Source organism: Octodon degus, unplaced genomic scaffold (assembly GCF_000260255.1).
Source record: "Octodon degus isolate 3935 unplaced genomic scaffold, OctDeg1.0 scaffold00050, whole genome shotgun sequence".
In the NCBI taxonomy this organism is placed as follows: domain Eukaryota; kingdom Metazoa; phylum Chordata; class Mammalia; order Rodentia; family Octodontidae; genus Octodon; species Octodon degus.
In genome coordinates, this window is record NW_004524626.1 from 4,607,344 (window position 1) to 4,615,810 (window position 8,467).

Below are 8,467 nucleotides of genomic sequence, written 5' to 3' on the forward strand. Positions count from 1 at the left end.
AAGATTTTAATAACAAAGGTAAAACACAATGAAACAAGTGCTTCTATGGTTTAATGTCCCAAGGGATCCATTATATGAAGAAAGAATATAGATTATGATGGCAGGTACAAGACTTAATAGAGATTATCATATAGAGTGGGCAGTGGTATCTGAACTCACATGTTCCAATTGGGAATAATTATTTTAACACACTGTTCAGTCTCTTTTGCTGGCATTTTCTTCAAGACAGTTGCACGTATTTCCATCAAGGACATTGGCCAGTAATGTTGTTTGCTTCTAGAGTGCTTGTCTGCCAAAATTTTGACTCTTATCATACAGAAGTCCAAAGGCTACCTAACAAAGAAATAAGGGGTTGATTTTGATCTGCAAGATGTCTTTTAAACAAAAATGATGCATGATTTCCTTAAGGCATCCAAATTGGCCAAACTCATATACATGAATAGAATGGTGATGCCAGAGAAGTGGAGAATTGGAAAACGTAAATTTTAAAATATCTTTCAAATAGGTTACAGTTATATAAGATAACTCCTAGGTATTTGTTGTACAGTATCACGCCCAGTGCTAACACCATGATATTTGGATGAAATATTTGCTGTGAATATAGAGCTTACCTTAAGTATTTTTTACTGCAAGTAAAGGCAAAGAAATAACAGCAGGATGTCCTGGGCAGTGAAGGCTGTGGTGATGACACTGATTGTGGCGATAGGACCCCCTGGGGGACATGTTGGACTTTTCTTACTGTACACATTACATGCATGTAATTCTTCCTATAGGAATTTTATCTTAAGCTTCTTAAAGCAAAAATACAAGACCAACATGTGAATAAAAAACCCCTCTGCACCTTAAAATCTTTTTTTTTTTTTTTTGGTGGAACCAGGGATTGAACTCAGGCCCTTGTGCTTGCTAGGGAAGCACTTATTCCACTGAGCCATCTCCACAACCCTTCGCACCTTAAAATCTTTTTAAATTTTTTATATATTTGGTACAGAGTCTCACTACGCAGGTTGGACTCATAGTGATCCTCCTGTTTTCAGCCTCCCCAGCGATGGGATTACAGGCTTGCGCTACTGCACCGGGTCTTGGTCCCTGGCTCATCAGGCCTGGGGGCAGGGCCTGCATGGCACGTGGTACCAAGGATAGAATCCCATAGGCACCTGCGCTTGCCTATGCAGGTGCTTAGTCAGCTGAGTTATCTCACTGGCCCTTGCATCTTAAAAATCTTAACATTTCAGCAGCTTCAGGGAGGCCGCCTCCTTCTGCTGTCCTCTCAGGCAGGACTCCCCCATCATCTCCCTCTTGTTCATTCTGCTTGCCACACTGGCTTTCTTTTGAACTTTTATATCAGAAACAAGAAGCATCTTTCATAGGCTCTTTGCCCTTCCCATTTCTCCAGCCCCACACATCTGCAGATGACATCCTAACTCCCCCAGACCCACTACCTTGAAGTCTCTGTTCAAACATCTTGTTGAGTAGCTGGGGAGATGGCTCAGGAGAATAAGTGCTTCCCTGGCAAGTGCAAGGGCCTGAGTTCAATCCCCGGTTCTGAGGAAAAAAATCTTGTTTATAAGTCTTGCCTTCCCACCTACAAAAATAGCACCTCCAATCCATTCCCTTTTTTATCCATCCATATTTTCTCATAGCAATTACTAGTCTACATGATATATAATCATTTTTTATTAACTAACACATACAAATCGTATTTATAGGGTGCCCTGTTTATGGCTATACATTAGATGTAGTGTTATGTTCAACTATGTCTGTCTCCTGAAGTATTCATCATTTTTGTGGTAAAATCATTCAAATAATTTCCTTTTACTTTTCATACTCTACTTATCTACTTGGTTTATCCCCATGATTGTCCTGCTGGGGCCTTTACTTGTCAGCACCCCTTAAGCATTGCCTGGATAGTTCCATGAATATTTTAAGAATCAATTTACACAGGGTCCTGAGTTCAATCCCTGGCACCCCCCACCAAAAAAAAAAAAAAGATTTATATGGAGAACCAATTTACACTCCTCAAAGGCATGAAACATTTTTTAATGAAAACTAGAGTATAAAATATGCTGTATTAAGGAAAAGACAGGGATAAAAATTCCTAATGACAGATGGCATAAGAGATATTCTAAGGAACACCACGTACAAAATGGTCAAGTTCTTCTTCTTTTTCATAGTAGTTTCCTACGGCGCATGGAAGTGAAAAACAATACACGAATTTCAGAGTTTCTTCTTCGGGAATTTTCAGAGGACCCAGAACTGCAGCCTCTTGTGTTTGGACTTTTTCTTTTCATGTACCTGATGGCCATTACTGGGAACCTGCTCATCACTGTGGCCACCACCTCTGACGCCCACCTGCACACGCCCATGTACTTCTTCCTCTCCAGCCTCTCCTTTGTGGACACTGTTTCATTTCTACCACTGTGCCCAAGATGCTGGTGAACATCCAGGCATGAACCAAGGTCATAACGTATGAAGGCTGCACCATCCAGATTTACTTTTTTGCATGTTTTATAGGATTAGACAACTTCCTCCTTGCTGTGATGGCCTATGACTGGTTTGTGGCCATCTGTCACCCCCTGCACTACATGGTCATCATGAACCGCCAGCTCTGTGAATTGCTGATGCTGGTGTCTTGGATTACAACTGCCCTGAATTCCTTGTTACAAAGCTTCATGGCGCTATGGCTGTCCTTCTGCACAAACTCGGAAATCCTTCATTTTTCTGTGAACCAAATCAGTTGGTTCACCTTGCCTGTTCTGACACTTTTCTTAATGACATGATGATGAATTTTGTAGCTGGGCTTCTGGGTGGTGGCCCTCTTGAGGTATCCTTTACTCTTACTCCAAAATTGTTTCCTCCATATGTGCAATCTCATCAGCTCAGGGGAAGTATAAAGCATTTTCTACCTGTGTATCTCACTTGTCTGTTGTCTCCTTATTTTTTGTACAATTCTAGGCATGTACCTTAGCTCTGATGTTACCCAAAGCTCACACTCCAGTGCAATAGCTTCAGTGGTGTATAGTGTGGTCACCCCCATGCTGAACGCCTATATCTACAGTCTACGGAATAAAGACATAAAAAGAGCGCTGAGAAGACTTCTTGAGAAAGATGTTATGAAACTGTTTGTTGTTTTGGACTAAAATGTGCTGTTAATTACAGGATTTAATCCCCGGAGTAAAAAATTCAATATTTGCTCACAATGTAGAAAGGAGTAGTACTTTTTCCTTTCCTCAGTTAATGAGCATTTGGGTTGTTTCTAAGAATTAGCTGTAACGAATTGTGCTGTGATAAACAGGGGTGCACACATATTCCCCGTGGTATGATGTTTTAGTTCTTCTGGAAAAAATACCCAGGAAGAGAATAGCTGGGTTGAATGGGACCTCCAATGCTATCTCTTTGAGGAATCTCGGCACTGATTTCCACAGTGGTTGTACCAGTCTACACTCCCACCAGCAGTGGAGGATTCCATTTTCTCCACAGCCCCTCCAGCATTTGTTATTGGCTGACTTCCTGATGTTAGCCATTCTTTCTGGGGTGAGATTGAATCTCAGTGTTGTTTTAATTTGCATTTCTCAACTGATAAATGATGTTGAACTTTCCTCATATATTTATTTGTCATTTGTATTCATCTGGGAAACATGTACACATCTCAGATGCCCATTTTTGGATTGTGTCTTTGAATTTTGGGGACATGACCTTTTTCAATTCTTTATACATTCTAGATAGAAGTCATTTATCAGAGGAACAGTCAGCTATAATTTTTTTCCCAAATTCTTATGGCTTGTTTTAACTCTGTTGGTGATTTCTTTTGAGATGCAGAAACTGTTAAAAACATGAGATCCCAGGGCCAGCCAGATAGCTCAGTGGATTAAAGTAGCTGCTTAGGAAGACACAGGGACCTGGGTTCAATCCCCCATGTTCCATTCCAGCCTTGCCCCCAGAGTGCACTGAGACAAAGATTGAGACTGAGCATGGTGGTGAACACCTGTAATCCCAGCACTTGGGAGGCTGAAAACGGGAGATGTCTTCTGCCTTTCCTTTCTTGCCCAGCATTGCTTTTACTATTCTGGATCTCTTCTGGTTCCAGATGCATTTTAGGAATGCTTTCTCTAGATCTGTGAGGTACACTAAAGATATTTTAATTGGGATTGCATTGAATCTGTATAACAGTTTTGGGATTATGGCCATTTTCACAATGTTGGTTCTTCTTATCCAGGAACAAGGGAATATCTTTCCATTTTCTGAAATCCTCCTCAATCTTTTTTCAAGGTACCAAAATTTTCACTGTACATAGGGCGAGGAGGATAGCTCAGTGGATTAAGTGTTGGTTTAAACAAGCCCAAGGACCAGAGTACAATCCCTGGCACCACATGTCACTCCAGCCCCACCCGCAGGGATGCTGAGCAGGCTACCAAGATGGGACATGGTGGCATACACCTGTAATCCCAGCACTGGGAAGGCTGAAAACAAGAGGATCACTATGAGTCCAAGCTACATAGTGAGACCCTGTACTAAATATATTAGAAGGTTGTTTTTCTTTTTTTTCGGGGGGGGTGCTGGCTCAGGCTTCCTTAAGGGCAGGTCTGGTAAGACATGTGGAGCTAGGGATCAAACCAAGGTATCCTGCGCCTCATAAGCAGGCGCTTAAACAACTAAGCTAACCAGCAGGCCCCAAAGTTGAGAAAGTTTTCTTTTTGGGTTTTTTTTGGGGGGAGTTGGCTTGTACCAAATACATTAAAAATTTTTTTCACTGTATGAATCTTTTACTTTCTTTGTGATATTGATTCCTAAGTATTACATATTTTTGAATGTTATTGTTAAAAGTTTCCATAATTTCCAAATTCATTTCGTTAAAGATGAAAACTTTAATAATAATAATTTCCAGTTTCATTACGCTATGGTCAGATAATATGCATGTAGGACAATTTCAATTCCTTTGAATTTATTTAAGCATGCTCTATGTACTAGTGTATGGTCTATTTGGAGAACTCCCCATGTGCAGCTGAGAAGAATGTGTATTCTGATGTTGGTGGGTGGAACACTCTGGAAAGGTCTGCTAGGTCCATTTGTTTAAAAGTTTGGTTTAGTTCTGTTATATCTTTGCTGATTTTTTTTTTTTGCCTAGTTGATCTATCTCTGTGACAACAGAATGCTAAAGTCCCCATTACAATTGTGTTATTCCTCATTTGATTTTTTTCTCTGTTAAATTTTTTCTTCTGTAATTGAGTGCTCCTACACTGAGTGCAAGGAAAAAAAGTATATATTTATAACTAGCCAGCTTAGGATATATATATATATATATATATATATATATATATATATCCTAAGGAAAAAAAAGTATATATTTATAACTAGCCAGCTGGACTCAGTTTAGATGATCCCAATTTTGTTGGCAACATCCAATTGGGAGCCAGTCGAACATATGCCTTCTCCTCTCTCTCAGGCCTGATTAGGGTATTGACCTTGGCACCATCAATGTCATACAGCTTTTTTACAGCTTGTTTGATTTGGTGCTTATTGGCTTTGACATCCACAATGAACACAAGTGTGTTGTTGTCCTCAGTGTTTTTCATGGCTGACTCTGGTCAGGGGAACTTGATGATGGCCTAATGGTCAAGCTTGTTTCTCCTGGGGGCGCTCTTCCGAGGGTATTCAGGCTGCCTCTGAAAATGCAATGTCTTGGGATGGCAGAAGGTGGGTAACATTTATATCTTCTTCTTGTGGCTGTCAGTGCTTGTCAGCATGGCCTTCTTGGCATTCAAAGCTTTTGCTTTGGCTTCAGCTTTGGGAGTGGCAGGGGCTTCCTTCTTGCCCTTCTGTGCCATCTTAGTAAAAAGTCTGCATATATGTTTTTTATTGTTATCTCCTTCCCTTGCAGTTTTCTCCTAACAAGAATGAAGTGACCTTTATCTCTTTTGATCATTCTTGGTTTGAAGTGGACATTGTCAGCAACAAGAATAGCTACCCCTGCTTTTTTTCTTGGTTCCTGTCACATGGAATATTGTTTTCCATCCTTAGACTGTAACTCTATGAATAATTTCCTTTGAGTTAAATGTATTGCTTGTCTACAGCATATTGTTGAATTTTGTTTCTTGGTTCACTGTGCCAGTCTGCTTCTTTTGATTGGTGAATTGAGGCCATTTATATTAATGATTAAGAAGCTCCAGTGGCGCAATCGGTTAGCACGTGGTACTTATATATTAATGATTAAAACTGATATATATTGGCTTATCTTTGTCATGTTACTTTCCTGCTGTAGGTTCTCTAGTTTTCCCCTCTGCTTAATCATTTGCTCTGCTGTGGTTCCTTTTGGTTGTTGTTCTGGAAGTATTGGTCATTTTTATCCCTTTCTAGAGTATTTCAGTACTCTTTGTAGGGTTGGTTTGGTGGTCATGAATTTCTTCAGTTGTCCTTTGTCATGGAGGTGTCTTATCTCTCCATTAATTTTGATAGAAAGTTGAACAGGATGCATCAGTCTGGGTTGGAAATTTTTTTTAGGACCTGAAATAATTTACCCCAAGATCTTCTTGATTTGATGGTTTGTGTTGAAAAATTTGCTGTTATTCTTTCATTATGGTTGATCTTGTTTTTGCTTGTTTGTTTTTCTCTAAAAGCTTTGAACATTTTGTCTTTTGCTGACTTTCTTGGATATTGATTTTTATGTGTCTGAGTGTAGATTTATTTTTATTATGGCTAATTGGAGTTCTATATGCCTCACTTAACTATATGTCAGATTTTTTTTTCCCCATGCTTGGAAATTTTTCTGTTACTACTTCTGCAAATAATCTTTTATGTCATTTATATTGACTCCTGCTGTTTCATTGATACCTATCAGTCTTATATTGTTTTTCTTTGCATCACCTTGCAGCTGCTACATTGTTATTTTCTGATTCCTTGTTAGTTTTAAGAGGTCGTTCTGGGGATATAGCTCAGTGGCATTGGCCCCTGCCTGGCAAGCAAAAGAACTGAGTTCAACCCCTAGCACACACACACACACACACACACACACACACACACACACACTCACACACACAAAAGTGGCCTTCCTTTCCGTGTTCACTAGCTGCACTTCTGCCTTCAAGGTCTGAAAGTCTATCTTCAGTTGTATTCAAGCAGTTTTGCCAGCTTTCACGGGAAACTTAATTTCCTGGATATCTATTTGAATCTATTTCATGCATGCTAACTGTTTCCTGTATTGTTCTTTCAACGTTTCCATCATTTTCTATTCTCCTCTATTTTTTTTATCTATGCCTTCTTTAGATGTGCTGAGCAATTTTTTCATGATTATTGTTAACTTTTTTACCTGAGAGTTTATTTCCGATCTAATTTCTTCTATAACCTGAGCTGTTTCTTCACTTAAGTTGGTATCATTTCAGAAATTTCAGATATGTCACTTCCAAATTCTTCTATGGCCATGTCTCCTGGACTTGTTTTGGGTGGGCTAGAGGTCTGACGTTACATTTTTTTCATTCATTTTGACATTTTTGAAGCTCCTGGAGTTCACCTGGCCTCAGCAACCATGTCATGGGGCCAGGGCACAGGTCAGCAAGGCTTCTGCAACAGTGGGAAAGCAGTGTATGCTCAACAAAACTCCCAGCATGTGGGGTTCAGCATGGCTTCTGTGATGACGAGAGGTGCAAGTCACAGTTCAGGAAACCTCTGATGATGATGGGAGTAAGCCAGAGCTCCACAAGGCTCTCACAATGGTGGGTGGACAGGATAGAGCTTACCAAGACTCCCAAGACTGGTAGAAGAGCCAGCCACAGATCAGCAGAGCTCTGGCAAAGGTGCAAGAAGCAGGACATTGATCACCGGGTTTCCATAGCCATCCAGTGACTGTCAGCCTTCTGGGATGGTGAGAGAGTTCAGCTGAGTCTTTGTCTGGTTTGAGCAATAAGATATTTCTAACTTCCAAGAATAAATTCGGCAGTTTTCCTTGCCTTTCAATTTCACTAAAGCATTTGAGGAGAGGCCAGGGCTATAGCTCAGTGGCACAAGTGCCTACCTGGCAAGTGCAAGATCCAGAGTTTGATTCCCAGTACCAAAAAAATAAAAATAAAAAATAAAGAAAATAAAGAATTTGAGGAGTATTGGTGTTAAATCTTCCCTAAAGTTCTTGCAGAATTAAGTGGTAAATCCACTGGGTCCTGAGCTTTTCTTATTTGGTAACTTCTTTTATTACTGCCTTAATTTCATGCTTTGTTCTTGAACAGTACAGGGTTCTTATATCTCTTTGGCCAAGGTTTGGTAATTCATATTTGTCTAAGAATATACTCATTTTTTCCCAATTTTCTAAAGTATTGGAGTCCAGGTTTCTGAAATAATAAGTAATAATCTTCTGGATTTTTGTAGTTTCTTTTGTGACTTCACCACTTTCATGTCTAATTACATTCACGTGGGTCATTTTCTTTTCTTTCTTTCTTTCTTTTTTTTTTTTTTTTTTTTTTTTTTTTTTTTTTTTTTTTTTTTT

At 39.6% G+C, this 8,467-nt stretch overlaps 1 pseudogene; it reads left to right on the top strand.

Moving 5' to 3' along the window:
* The first annotated feature begins 2,286 nt into the window (after window positions 1-2,286).
* Window positions 2,287-3,137, top strand: LOC101568268 (annotated as a pseudogene).
* The last annotated feature ends 5,330 nt before the right edge of the window (window positions 3,138-8,467 follow it).